This window comes from Mauremys mutica, chromosome 14 (genome assembly GCF_020497125.1).
Source record: "Mauremys mutica isolate MM-2020 ecotype Southern chromosome 14, ASM2049712v1, whole genome shotgun sequence".
NCBI lineage: Eukaryota > Metazoa > Chordata > Testudines > Geoemydidae > Mauremys > Mauremys mutica.
The window spans coordinates 250,883-265,429 of NC_059085.1; the positions used below are offsets into that span (position 1 = coordinate 250,883).

General features: G+C 46.4%; 1 long non-coding RNA gene across 1 annotated transcript; it reads left to right on the top strand.

Annotated features, from left to right (window-relative positions):
* The first annotated feature begins 1,961 nt into the window (after positions 1-1,961).
* LOC123349083 lies at positions 1,962-9,805 on the top strand. The gene is made up of 3 exons (XR_006573363.1): positions 1,962-2,025; positions 7,085-7,211; positions 9,750-9,805. It is a non-coding gene; the product is annotated as an uncharacterized LOC123349083 (long non-coding RNA).
* The last annotated feature ends 4,742 nt before the right edge of the window (positions 9,806-14,547 follow it).

A 14,547-nucleotide genomic window follows, 5' to 3' on the forward strand; every position in this document is an offset into this window, starting at 1 on the left:
CCTCCAGCAGCTCTATTAGGCGGCACTTCATACATACATAGTACTGCTCTGGGTCCCCTGCTAGAACCAGGTACATACCGCAGCTGCTGCATGCTCTCATCCTCGGTGTGTCCTCTGCTGCTTGGCTCATGGCTGCTGCTGTCCCGGACTCGCTCGGTGCTTGTACCTAGGGACACACAGGGGACACGGCGCGGCCCCCTTCCACCTCCCCCTGCTAACTCCCACGCAAACTCCCCTGTTAGCAGCTCTGTTTGCTGCCTCCTGTGCCGCTGCTGTGCCTTATCGGAACACGAACCGCAGGGGCCGTGGTGAAGCAGAGAAAGAGGGGCCAAACACCCCGTTGGCACCGTTCCCAGTTCGCTGCAGCCGTCTGGAGTCCAATGTCCGAGCTAGGAGAGTCCATGTTACCGAAATATCGGGTGCGTCTCGCTGAGAGCCAATAACAGCCTGAGAGGGATAAGGAAAGATGCTTTATTCTGCAGAAGAAAGGAGAGCCCTGTAAATAGATACAGAAGACTCTGCGTGACACAAGTTTTACAGATCCTTTATACACATTCAGACAAAGACCAAGCCGTGTTAACGCTTCATTGGTGGTTGCCAGACCCCGTGAAACCGTTATCTGGTCAGTGAAAACCGGCTTGGAGCAAGATTTCTCTGCTTTGAGGCAGAAGAGAAAAGAGAGTTCAAAAGTTCAGGTTACTGTGTATGTGAGGCTTCTGCTTCCCCCTACTGGCCGCTTGTAAGCTATTAAGGGGGGGCCCCCAGTAACTTTCACAAAACCACTTTGTAAACCTGAGAGAGCTGCCTTGGGGACAATGACAGGGAGAATCCCCAGAGTGACTCCTTGGATTCTGCTCTTCTCTGGCCTTTGGTTCTTAGAATCATAGAACTGGAAGGGACCTCGAGAGGTCATCTAGGCCAGTCCCCTGCCCTCAAGGCAGGACTCAGTATTATCTAGACAATCCCTGACAGGTTTTTGTCTAACCCGCTCTTTAAAATCCCCAATGAAGGAGATTCCACAACCTCCCTAGGGAATTTATTCAAGTGCTTAACCACCCTGACAGGGAGGTTTTTTTACCTAATCTCCATCCTAAACCACCTTTGCTGCAAGTTAAGCCCATTGCTTCTTGTCCTATCCTCAGAGATTAAGAAGAACAATTTTTCTCCGGCCACTTGAAAACTGTGATCGTGTCCCCTCTGAGTCTTCTCCAGTTTTTTTCAATCTTCCCTCATAGGTCATGTTTTCTAGATCTTCAATCATTTTTGTTGCTCTTCTCTGGACTTTCTCTAATTTGTCCACATCTTTCTTGAAATGTGGCCCCCAGAACTGGACACACTACTCCAGTTGAGACCTAATCAGTGCGGAGTAGAGTGGAAGAATTTCTTCTCGTGTCTTGCTTACAATACTCCTGCTAATACATCCCAAAATGATACTTGCTTTTTTGCAACACTGTTGACTCCTATTTAGCTTGTGATCCACTATGACCCCCAGATCCCTTTCCACAGCACTCCTTCCTAGGCAGTCATTTCCCATTTTGTATTTGTGCAACTGATTGTTCCTTCCTAAATGAAGTACTTTGGATTTGTCCTTATTGAATTTCATCCTGTTTACTTCAGACCATTTCTCCAGTTTGTCCAGATCATTTTAAATTTCAGTTCTATCCTCCAAAGCACTTGCAACCCCTCCCAGCTTGGTATCACCCGCAAACTTGATAAGTGTAAGAGAGAGACTCTGCTGCTGGGAGGGTTTCACCATGTGTCAGAGGGTCACACCCTGGTGGGAGGGGGCTAGGCCTGTACTGGGATAAGGTCACTCTGTGCTTCACAGTGTGGCAGAACCTAGAGTGTCCATTAGCAGGCGAAAATTCTGGGAGGAATCAACATGTGGAAAGGACAGAAACCCTGTCTGAATTCTCTCACATTGCCCTTCTCGCCTTGGCAGGCTACAGAATAACGTCCACGTTTCGCTCCAGATCATCCCCTCCTCCCAGGGGGAAGGAAATGGCTGCAATGGAGCTGGCTCAGGTAAGGGATTCTCAGGGAGCTGGTGGTGGGTTCTGCTTGGAGGGAGAGAATCAGTAAATGTATAGGAGGGTGGGAGCCAGTAATGAGCTGCCAAAATATTAACAACAGGTTCCCTCCTCCTCACCTCACGAGGGGGTCATGCCCCATCCTACCCCCCCATGCTCCTTGACACCCCCCGACCCATCCACCCCCTTTCCTGTCCCCTGACTGCCCCCTGCCACCCCATCAAACCCCTCCTCTCACTCTTGATGCCCCCCCAGAGCCTCTGCCCCATCCAACCACGCCTTCTCTCTGTCCCTGACTGCCCCCCAGCACCTCATCCAACCCCTGCTCCTTCCTGACTGCCCCCCGGGACCCTTGCTCGCAATCAATCCCCTTGTTCCCTGCCCTCTGACCGCCCTGACCCCTATCCACCCCCCCACAACCCACCGAACAACCCCTCCCTGCCCCCTTACCACACTGCCTGGGGCCAGGACCAGGTCCGCGACTGGGCCGCAGGACCCGACTCCCCGAGCCGGGCTGGAGCCGCTCGGCTGGGACAGGTGCTGCAGGGCCCGAGCTGGACCAGGTCGGAGCCACTCGGCTGGGACCAGCCCGAGCCAGGGGTGCTTGGCCGGGACCCGGCTGGGACGCTCGGCCGGGGCCAGGGGGAACTATTAACTAAGGTTTGTAACCTGTCCTTTAAATCGGCTTCGGTAGCCAGTGACTGGAAGTTAGCTAATGTAACGCCAATATTTAAAAAGGGCTCTAGGGGTGATCCCGGCAATTACAGACCGGTAAGTCTAACGTCGGTACCGGGCAAATTAGTCGAAACAATAGTTAAGAATAAAATTGTCAGACACATAGAAAAACATAAACTGTTGAGCAATAGTCAATATGGTTTCTGTAAAGGGAAATCATGTCTTACTAATCTATTAGAGTTCTTTGAAGGGGTCAACAAACATGTGGACAAGGGGGATCCAGTGTACTTAGTGTACTTAGATTTCCAGAAAGCCTTTGACAAGGTCCGTCACCAAAGGCTCTTACGTAAATTAAGCTGTCATGGGATAAAAGGGAAGGTCCTTTCATGGACTGAGAACTGGTTAAAGGACAGGGAACAAAGGGTAGGAATTAATGGTAAATTCTCAGAATGGAGAGGGGTAACTAGTGGTGTTCCCCAAGGGTCAGTCCTAGGACCAATCCTATTCAATTTATTCATAACTGATCTGGAGAAAGGGGTAAACAGTGAGGTGGCAAAATTTGCAGATGATACTAAACTACTCAAGATAGTTAAGACCAAAGCAGATTGTGTAGAACTTCAAAAAGATCTCACAAAACTAAGTGATTGGGCAACAAAATGGCAAATAAAATTTAATGTGGATAAATGTAAAGTAATGCACATTGGAAAAAATAACCCCAACTGTACATACAATATGATGGGGGCTAATTTAGCTACAATGTGTCAGGAAAAAGATCTTGGAGTCATCGTGGATAGTTCTCTGAAGATGTCCGCAGCGTGCAGAGGCAGTCAAAAAAGTAAACAGGATGTTAGGAATCATTAAAAAGGGGATAGAGAATAAGACTGAGAGTATATTATTGCCATTATATAAATCCATGGTACGCCCACATCTCGAATACTGTGTACAGATGTGGTCTCCTCACCTCAAAAAAGATATTCTAGCACTAGAAAAGGTTCAGAAAAGGGCAACTAAAATGATTAGGAGGTTGGAGAGGGTCCCATATGAGGAGAGATTAAAGAAGCTAGGTCTCTTCAGCTTGGAAAAGAGGAGACTAAGGGGGGATATGATAGAGGTATATAAAATCATGAGTGATGTTGAGAAAGTGGATAAGGAAAAGTTATTTACTTATTCCCATAATACAAGAACTAGGGGTCACCAAATGAAATTAATAGGCAGCAGGTTTAAAACAAATAAAAGGAAGTTCTTCTTCACGCAGCGCACAGTCAATTTGTGGAACTCCTTACCTGAGGAGGTTGTGAAGGCTAGGACTATAGCAATGTTTAAAAGGGAACCGGATAACTTCATGGTGGCTAAGTCCATAAATGGCTATTAGCCAGGATGGGTAAGAATGGTGTTCCTAGCCTCTGTTCGTCAGAGGATGGAGATGGATGGCAGGAGAGAGATCACTTGATCATTGTCTGTTAGGTTCACTCCCTCTGGGGCACCTGGCATTGGCCACTGTCGGTAGACAGATACTGGGCTGGATGGACCTTTGGTCTGACCCGGTACGGCCGTTCTTATGTTCTAGCCGCCCAGGTGGAACCGGACTGGGCCGCGCGCGCCGTCTCCCCCCCGCCCCGGCTTACCTGCCTGCTGCTTGTTTCAGGCTTCCCGTGAACATTTGATTCGTGGGAAGCAGGGGAGGGGGAGGAGAAGGAGGGCGGAGTGTTCAGAGGAGAGGGGGAGGTGAGCTGGGGCCGGGGGCCGGGTGGACAGCTGCCCAAGCCTTTGTTAAATTTTAAAGTTTTTTAGAACCAGTTGTCCTGGAACAATCGGTTCTAAAAAGGCTTCTAAATTTAACAACCGGTTCATGCGACCCAGCTGGAGCTCACCACTGGTGGGAGCTGCTAGAGGTGGTGGGAGGCAGGAAATATCTTGGGTGGAGAAAGGAAGGGGACAGGATGTGATAAACCTGCTGAGACTTGTGTACTCTAGGGTGCGATGGGTTGTCACCCCGCTGTGCCCTCTAACCCTCAAGCCGGGCTGGCCCTTCTCACACTGCTTTGCTGGAGATTCAGCCAGCCTCTCCAGGCCCTGTTATCACCCAACACGACAGCAGGTGGCGGCATGCAGCCAACTAAGCTACCTGAGTGCTTTACCTAAGCCACTCAAGGAGAGAGAGAAGACAACAGCCAATTTCCCAGCGATAAGTATTAGCAAACAGATCAAAGCAGATTACTTAGCAAACAACCAAAAACTCAAACCAAGCCTAACATACTAGATGGATAGAATTTGAATTAGCAATTTCTCACCCTGACTGATGCTACAAGCAGCCCACCAAGTTTCCATACACAAGCTAGAAATCCCTTTACCCTGGGACAGCACTTCCCCCAGTTCAGTCTTTGTTCCTCAGGTGCTTCCAGGAGTTCTCTTGTCTGGGGAATGAGGCCAAGAGATGATGTCACACCCCACCTTATGTAGCTTTTCCATATGGCAGGAACCCTTTTTTCTAAACTCAGTTCCCAGTCCAGTTTGTGGAAAAATACAGGTACCAAAATGAAGTTCATTGTCATGTGGTCTGGTCACATGCTCTAGCATGTCCTGCTGAGTCATAGCAGCCATAACTCATAGGCTGGTTGAAACATTCACAGGAAGGCTAAGCTCTTCCACAGTCCATTGTCTTTGTTGATGAGCCATGAACACTGTCTGGCTTCTTCATTGTTGTACCTGAAAGGCTCGTTGTGGCTGTTACCCAGAGTAAGCACATTTGAAAGACAGATACAGAGTCAATATCCATAACTTCAGATACAAACATGATCCATGCACACAGGTAGGATAATCATATTCAGCAAATCATAACTTTTCCAGTGACACCGCACATGACTCATCTTGTACAAAATGCCTCATGTCCTAATCATATTATAATCCTGCCACTATGCTGAATATGGGCTGTAGTGTCAGATAGGTCCTAATGTCAAGGCTCAAGTGTAGAGAATGAAACTTCCCGTCTTTGTGGAACAGGAAGTAACCCTCTAGTCAGGACTGGGAAAACTTCCCAGACTCCCAGTGCTGAAGCCTGAAGCTACTGGCACTTCATTAGTTACCCCCACCCCCAGTCTTTGTGGCAACTGCAAACGTTATCGGTGATGATTTTATATTCTCTTCCAGGTCATTGATAAGAATGTTAAATAGCACAGGGCCAAGATCCAATCCTTGTGGGAACCCCCTAGAAAGAAATCCACTCGACCATGGTTCCCCATTTACAATCATAGTTTTTAATCTATTTAATGTATGCCGTGTGTATTTTGTACCTTTCTAGTCAAAATATTGTGCTGAACCAACTCGTATACCTACATATATTACATCAGTACTATTAGCTGCAACCAAACTTTTGATCTCATCCAATAAGGATATCCAGTTAGTTTGACAGGATCTATTGTGTCTAAACCTTTTTAATGGGTACTAATTATATTACTCTCCTTTCTTTATTAATGAAATCCAGTATTGGCTGCTCCATTCTCTTGCCCAGTATCGATTTCAGACTGACACACTTATAATTAGCTGCGTCATCTCTTTTATACTTTTTAAATATTGGCACAGCATTAGCTTTATTCCAGTCTTCTGGAATTTCCCAAGTGTTCCAAGTCCTAATTAAAATCAACATTAACAGTCCACCATGCTCCTCCAGCAGGTCTTTCAAAACTCTAGTTATCTGGACCCACTGATTTAAAGACATCTGACTTTAATAGCTGCTGTTTAACATCCTCGTGAGTTACTTTTGAAATGGAAAGACTGTCAGCGTCAACGTCTTATGATATGAGTTACATCATCTGTTTTTCTACAAATCCAGGAGAGAAATATTTATTGAACATTTTTACCTCTTCTGCATTATTTTGATGATTCTGCCATTTCCATCTAGTAATTTACCACTACCATTGTTAGGATTAATTTTGTACTTTTTAAAAACTTCCTTCTTATTTTCATTGGTTGATCATTGATTTCTGATAGCTTCCCTTGCTAGCTTTCTACAATTCTGACCTTCTAACTTAGATTCTTTACTATTGACTTCCCCTTTCTTCCATATATTTTATGTGGAGAGTGTTGGGATTCCTACCAGGGAGCCACTAGCAGGGTCCAGAGACAGCCCCACCTCCTATATCTATCTCTGGCTAGTAGCTATGTGACAAATGTGAAGACCCTGCTTCCATCTGTCAGCTGGGAGACACAGAGGTTCTCTCTTTCCACCCTCTGATGCCTCCTGGCTGCTCTAAGCAAGGTGAGGTGGGACTCTGTTAACATGTGCCTCCCAGAGCTTTCATTCACCTGATGCTGCTGTTCTGTGAGTAGTGGGGTTGTGAGTGGGGCAGCAGGTCCTGAGTGTTGGACTCTTGCTCTTTCAGGGGCCGGTGACCTTCGAGGAGGTAGCTGTATATTTCACCAAGGAGGAATGGACTCTGCTGGACCCCACTCAGAGAGCCCTCCACAGGGATGTCATGCAGGAGAACTATGAGACGGTGACCTCACTGGGTAAGGAGTCCTGTCCCCTGGGTTATTAAAGCTGTGGGGTCTCTAAAGAACCTGAGCAGTAATAACTTTATTCATCATCCAAGTTTGACAAGTTTCTTTGCCCCCTTTTTTTCCTTATCTCCCATATACAAGCAGGCAGCAGGGAGGGAGGAGGTAATGAGAGATGAGGAGGGAACAGAAGAAGCTCCCAAGGTGTCGGGAGGTGATGCCAGCTGCCAGTAATGGGAAGAAGGAGAGGGTTGTGTGGAGGAAGGGCACCCAGGAAGTGGGCTGGGTGGGTCAGTGGGAGGGAGGAGAGGTTTGGGGATCTAGAGCTGTGGGGGATCCCAGACCTTTAACCCTGAATCCGTACCCAAACCTCAGGTAAATCCCAGACTTCAGCATAACCACTCTCACAAAGCCTCAACTTAATATAAGGCCCTGAACTGTAGCAAGCTTAAGCTACGTTTACTAAATCGAATCACTAAATCGACCAGGCTGGATCGATCTCAGAGTGTCAATCCCGGCTGTAGTGTCGACCTGCCCTTAATAACCCATTTATCTATGTTCACCTCCTTGCCCCTCCACGCATGTTCCAAGCTAATAAGCAATTCTCTGAGAATGACATCTTACCTCTAGTGAGTATGAAATTGCCCACAAGACGTGAGACTAGGTCATAGATCGTAAAATCAGGTCGGGGTCAAGAAGAGTGAGAGTTTGGAGAGAGTCTTGTCCCCCCTCTCCCCATCTGCAGCAGCCACAAGCTGTCTTCCCTCCCGGCTCCTTGGATCTCTGAGCCTGTCCCTCCTGAGGCTGCGTGGCCCAGTTCTTGTTTCTGACCTTCTCCTTTTCCGGAAGAATGAGAGGCTGTTGCTCCTGAATGTTAGTGTGTAATTCCCCAGCCTTCTCCTCCCACTGGGGGAGTTTAATTCTCCCTCCCGTTACCCCTGAGTCACTAGATTTCCTAATTCCCCAAAATGTGCTTTTGCGATGTCATAGTTCTGGGGTAGCGAAGCCTTTGACCTGCCTCCATGGTCTGCTCACGGAATGGCCCCTCAGGTATCAGGCCTCCAGCCAGCCCCTCTCTGTGGGCAGGGACCCACATGCCTCTCCTTTTTGACCAGGGTTTGAGGATTGCAGCTTGTCCTCCACTGTGTTCGCTGGACTAACGTCCAGTTCCTGTGCTTTGCTTTCTCTCCAGGGGCTGTGAGCAGTGTGTCTGAGATAGAGGTGGGACTTTTGGTGATACTTGTATGATGCCAATGCACACCTCAGTTTCCTGCTGTGATTGGTATTGCTATGATTCTAAAGAGCAGGAGACGTGAGGTGTTTTGTCATGTAGCTGTCATGGGGTGATATGAATGGGTCATTAAGGACTGGCTGGGAGTAACCTACATCAATGGAATACCCGACAGAGACAAGGGAATGATTGTCACCCAGGGCCGCCCAGAGGATTCAGGGGGCCTGGGGTCTTTGGCGGCGTGTCCCCCTTATCCGCTCTGACACCACCGAGCATTTACCCTGTGTCCCCCTTACCAGCTCTGATGCCGCAGAGCATTTATCCTGTGTCCCCTGTTCCTGTTCCCCCTCCTGTTTGACTCAGTTTATATAGTAATATGCTCAGCTATATCTTTGCTTAACCAATCATTGTATTGAAATTTAACTAACCAATCCTAACACATTGAAACATAATTCTCTAACCAATTGTATCCCACTACCCTAATTAACTTACACTTAGCAAAATTAATTGTACAGCAGACAAAACCAGTTAGACAACCAGACTGATTAACATTGTAAAAGTGGTGGCCATAAAAATAAAACAATACAGAAATGAGGGTTTCACAACCACAAGCATTGAGAAGTGATTTCTTGCCAGACAGGCTGCTGTCAAACTAAGTTTTCTTTAACCATCTTAAGATCTGTTTCTTTATCTGGTGGTGATGGGCACTATCGGGACAGGATCATCTTCCTTACAGCCCAATAGCACCTTATTTCAGTGTGACTGGTTTGGGATGTGAGGGTGTGACCCTTCGCTTCCCAGGTTATGGCTGCCCCTGCTGCTTAGCCAAAGGCCTTAGCCTAAGAACAAGGCCTCACACGGTCACAGTAAGAGAAGGCCCTTACAAATACAGACAGTGATTTTGATTCTTTGTTTTCGTACTCCTGTAACTAGCTAAGTGATAAAAATGCCCCTAAGTTCTTAAACTATAGGCTTTACAGGCTGGCCTGAATATCTCTATTCTAACAGTGGGGTCTATCCCTTCCCCCATTCTGTGTCTGTCTTGTCTATTCATATTGTAAATTCTTCAGGGCATGGGCCATCTACTATTCTGTGTTTGTACTTCTCCTAGCACAATGGGGACCCACTGTTAGTTGGTCCTTAGGCAAGGTAATGAATATGATTTATAATCATAATAATTCTCCTGCCACTTTGAGCCAAGAAAGCTGGCCTTGGGATGTTACTTCTTAAAAATGAGCTGGGGGTTAAAACCATGGACTATTCTTTGTGACAAGTATCCCACAAATTCCACTGACCTCCCTGGTTTTCTTTGCCTGCAGTAGGGTTTCCAGTTTCCAAACCTGATGTGATCTCGCAGCTGGAACGAGGGGAAGAGCCGTGGGTCCCAGACCTCCAGGGCTCTGAGAAAGAAGTGCTCCCGAGAGCTGCCTGCACAGGTGAGGAATTGGTTAAACCAACTCAACAACTGTGCGGGAATGCAGGAAACATTTGGGATGCCCTACAAAGACCCTGTGAGCTCTCCAAGTTCAGGATTGTTCCCTGCAGATGTGGAATCATTATGGCAGATGTCACTCATGGCTTCCCTCCTATTCTGACTGACAACTGGCAGCAGGTCCCGCCCCGATTTCTCTTTCTCCTGAGTGTTCTCGTGAGATGCACACCAAAACTGATCCCTTCCTCTCTCCTCTGGGGAAGGTTTTGGGAAAAATCAGTTCCTGATAGGTTTGATCTCTCCCACACATATTTTGGATTGTTCATCCCTTTTTCCATTCCTCTCTCTGAGATTTCCTTTCTCTCAGGTGCAGGTAGTGATCTATGTCCGGATTCTCTCTGTCTCCCATCAGGTGAAGGAATGGTGAGTCAGAATGAGGAGGAGAAACCCCATCAGGAAGATGCTGAGCAAGGAGAACCACATGGAACTTTATCAGGAAGATCCAAAGGGAATGTTTCCGGGAGTTATGCACTCCCAGAAAAAACAAAAGCCAGTGAGACTCAGCAGAGGCCAGAGGGAAACTTTAGTAGCCACTCAGACCTTATAACAAGCGACAGAATCAACTTTGAAGAGACACGCTACATGTTCCATGAGTGTGGGAAAAGCTTCAATCGGAGCTCTGCCCTTATCACACATCAGACAATCCACACAGGTGAGAAACCTTATGAACGCTCTGAGTGTGGGAAATGCTTCATCGATAGTTCAGCCCTCATCTCACATCAGCGAATCCACACAGGAGAAGCACCCCACAGATGCTCAGAGTGCAGGAAAATCTTTAGTAGGAGCTCTACCCTGAACACACATCTTAGAATCCACACAGGGGAGAAGCCCTACACATGCTCTGAGTGCGGGAAAAGCTTTAGTCACCGCTCTGCCCTTATCAGACATCAGAGAATCCACACAGGGGAGAAGCCCTACACATGCTCTGAGTGTGGGAAAAGCTTTAAGCAGAGCTCAAACCTTACCAAACATAGGAAAATCCACACAGGTGAGAAACCTTATGGATGCTCTGAGTGTGGGAAATGGGTCTTTAATCGTTCAGACCACTTCTTACATCACAAAATCTCACAGGTGAGAAGCCCTACACAAGCTCTGAGTGCGGGAAAAGCTTTAGTCAGAACTCACACCGTATCAGACATCAGATAATCCACACAGGGGAGACACTGTACACATGCTCTGAGTGTGGGAAAAGCTTCAAGCACAGCTCACATGTTGTCTCACATAGGAAAATCCACATGGGAGAGAGTGTGGGAAAAGCTCTGAGTGCACGAAAAGCTTCAATCAGAGCTCAAGCCTCATTAGACATCACAAAATCCACATGAGAGAGAATTGTAATAAATCCCTTGACTAGTGTTGGCCAAAAATGTTTTTTAAATAAATCACATTTGCTAATTCCCACATAGTGATTTTTGCACCATCTTCACCGTGGTGTCTCAGCTCCACCAGATCAGTTGCCTGCTTCTGCCTTTTGCAGCTCACCCTTCTTTGGGGTCAGTCCTGTGATCTTTTCTATCAACTCCTTTCCTTTTGAGTCACAGGAGTGTGTGTCCCTCCAGCCAGGAATGTTCATCCCTCCAGGTGGGGGGAGAGAGGTTTGATCCCAACAAGCTACACTGAGGCAAAAACTATCTGTGCCTGACAGCCACTAGGGCTGTACATGGCGTTGGTTGCTCAAGTTAGTGATCTTAATGTAAAAAATTGTAGTGCAGATGCAGCCCACGTGCAGGGGTTGGCATTAGCTTTCCCCTTGACCTGACCTAAACCCCATCACTTTCCCTAGTCTAAACAAACCCTGAGCATCACGGTTATACTGTTCCCCCATTTCACAGCAACTGTTAGTCATCGAGTTCTCCCTTGGGGAACAAATTGTTTCATTCCCAGTTGCTCTGATGTTGCTGCAGGTTGTGCTGGGGAGCAGATATTTTTATTATCAATTTCCGCACTTAAAATATATTGAACTATAACAAAGAGCAGGAACAGGGCAGGGATAGGGAAAAATGTCATTTCACCCGCTGTAACTACAGACGTAGTTCGGGTAAGTCAGAGGGATTCCCTTATTCCCCATCACCATCCTCCTTCCATCCGTGCTAGAACCTAAGAATCCTTTTCCTTTCCCCCGTTGTGGGATAGGAGACTCCCAAAAGTGCTCCCTGGGCTATAGCACATGGCTAAGCTCAGAGAATAAATCCCAAATAGCCCCTGAGCTTTGCTTTTTGAATTCTGTGTTTCCAATTACTTCAAGCCGGGGCATTGTGATTATTTACCAGTTTCTCTAGCACTGTTCCTACCACTGTTTCTGTAACATATTTTGTTTTTTGTGGGACAGGGTTGTTATTCCTTTGCCTAACCCCAACCTGGAAGGCCAGGGTGTCTGTTTTCTCTGGCCCCTCCCCACAGACAAATCTGACAGGGTTGAACCTGCCAGGAGCAAACAAAAAGCCCCATCGGTCACACACACAAAGCAGATAGACACACACAAGACAGAGAAGAAACTGAATTATTTGAGCTATCAACATTTCCACTTTCCCACAGCATGTTAGTTCTGAAGGTTGTTTTAATTTGTTTATTTTCTTGGAACCAGAACTGGGGAAAGAGACATTGGAGTCAGTGGAATTACAGCAGGAAGGGATTAGTCTCATGATTCGTCACTAACCAAAGCCTTTGTGAACAGAGCGATAATGTTACTGAATGGTCTGGCTAACCCTGCAGTTAGAAACAATCAGCTCTATGGGTGTAAATTGACAGAGGCTCTGCTGCTGATCATGAAATAGCAGCTGTTTAAAGGTAATGTGCTTCTATTTCAATGCCTGTGGAAGTACAGAAAACAAAGATCTGTGTTAAAGGAAAGTTGCCATTTCTCAGAGCCACAATTTCTGTTGTGTGTGTACAGGAAGGTTTGAATGTGTAGCAGGTAGTTTGCTAAAACTTAGCTATTTTATGTGTGTAACAGGCTCCTGCCCACCTCCAGCAGAGGTTTCAATCACATAGACTCATGGACTTTAAGGTCAGAAGGGACCATTATGATCATCTAGTCTGACCTGCACAAAGCAGGCCACAGAATCCCACCCATCCACTTCTATAACAAACCCCTAACCTATGTCTGAGTTATTGAAATCTTCAAATTGTGGTTTGAAGACCTCAAGCTGCAGAGAATCCTCCAGCAAGTGACTCATGCCCCATGCTGCAGAGGAAGGCGAAAAACCTCCAGGGCCTCTGCCAATCTGCCCCGGAGGAAAATTCCTTCCTGACCCCAAATATGGTGATCAGCTAAACCCTGAGCATGTGAGCAAGACTCCCCCGCCAGCACCCAGGAAAGAATTCTCTGCCGTAACTCAGATCCCATCCCATCACAGACCACTGGGCATACTTACCTGCTGATAATCAAAGATCAATTGCTAAAATTAATTGCCAAAATTAGGCTATCCCATCATACCATCCCTTCCATAAACTTATCAAGCTTAGTCTTAAAGCCAGATATGTCTTTTGCCCCCACTACTCCCCTTGGAAGGCTGTTCCAGAACTTCACCCCTCTAATGGTTAGAAACCTTCGTCTAATTTCAAGTCTAAACTTCCTAGTGTCCAGTTTATACCCATTTGTTGTTGTGTCCACATTGGTACTAAGCTTAAACAATTCCTCTCCCTCCCTAATATTAATCCCTCTGATATATTTATAAAGAGCAAGCATATCCCCCCTCCACCTTCTTTTGGTTAGGCTAAACAAACCAAGCTCTTTGAGTCTCCTTTCATATGACAGTTTTCCATTCCTCGGATCATCCTAGTAGCCTGTCTCTGAACCTGTTCCAGTTTGAATTCATCCTTCTTAAACATGGGAGACCAGAACTGCACACAGTATTCCAGATGAGGTCTCACCAGTGCCTTATATAATGGTACTAACACTTCCTTATCTTTGCTGGAAATACCTCGCCTGATGCATCCTAAAACTGCATTAGCTTTTTTAACGGCCATATCTTATTGGCGGCTCATAGTCATCCTGTGATCAACTAATACGCCGAGGTCCTTCTCCTCTGTTGCTTCCAACTGATGTGTCCCCAATTTATAACTAAAATTCTTATTATTAATCCCTAAATGCATGACCTTGCACTTTTCACTATTTAATTTCATCCTATTACTATTACTCCAGTTTACAAGGTCATCTAGATCTTCCTGTATGATATCCCGGTCCTTCTCTGTGTTACTGCCTCCCAGCTTTGTGTCATCTGCAAACTTTATTAGCACATTCCCGCTTTTTGTGCCAAGGTCAGTAATAAAAAGGTTAAATAAGATTGGCCCCAAAACAGATCCCTCTAGAACTCCACTAGTAACCTCCTTCCAGCCTGACAGTTCACCCTTCAGTACGACCTGTTGTAGTCTCCCCTTTAACCAGTTCCTTATCCACCTTTCAATTTTCATATTGATCCCCATCTTTTCCAATTTAACTAATAATTCCCCATGTGGAACCGTGTCAAATGCCTTACTGAAATTGAGGCAACTTACTGAATGTCACACAAATTAGTCCATCCCTCCCCATATTCAGTCTCTGACCGGAATGTTAGAACGAGGCAGAGAACTGGGAAAGTATCACAGTAGGAATACATTAAAAAGTGGGATTAATCAGAACTGGGATG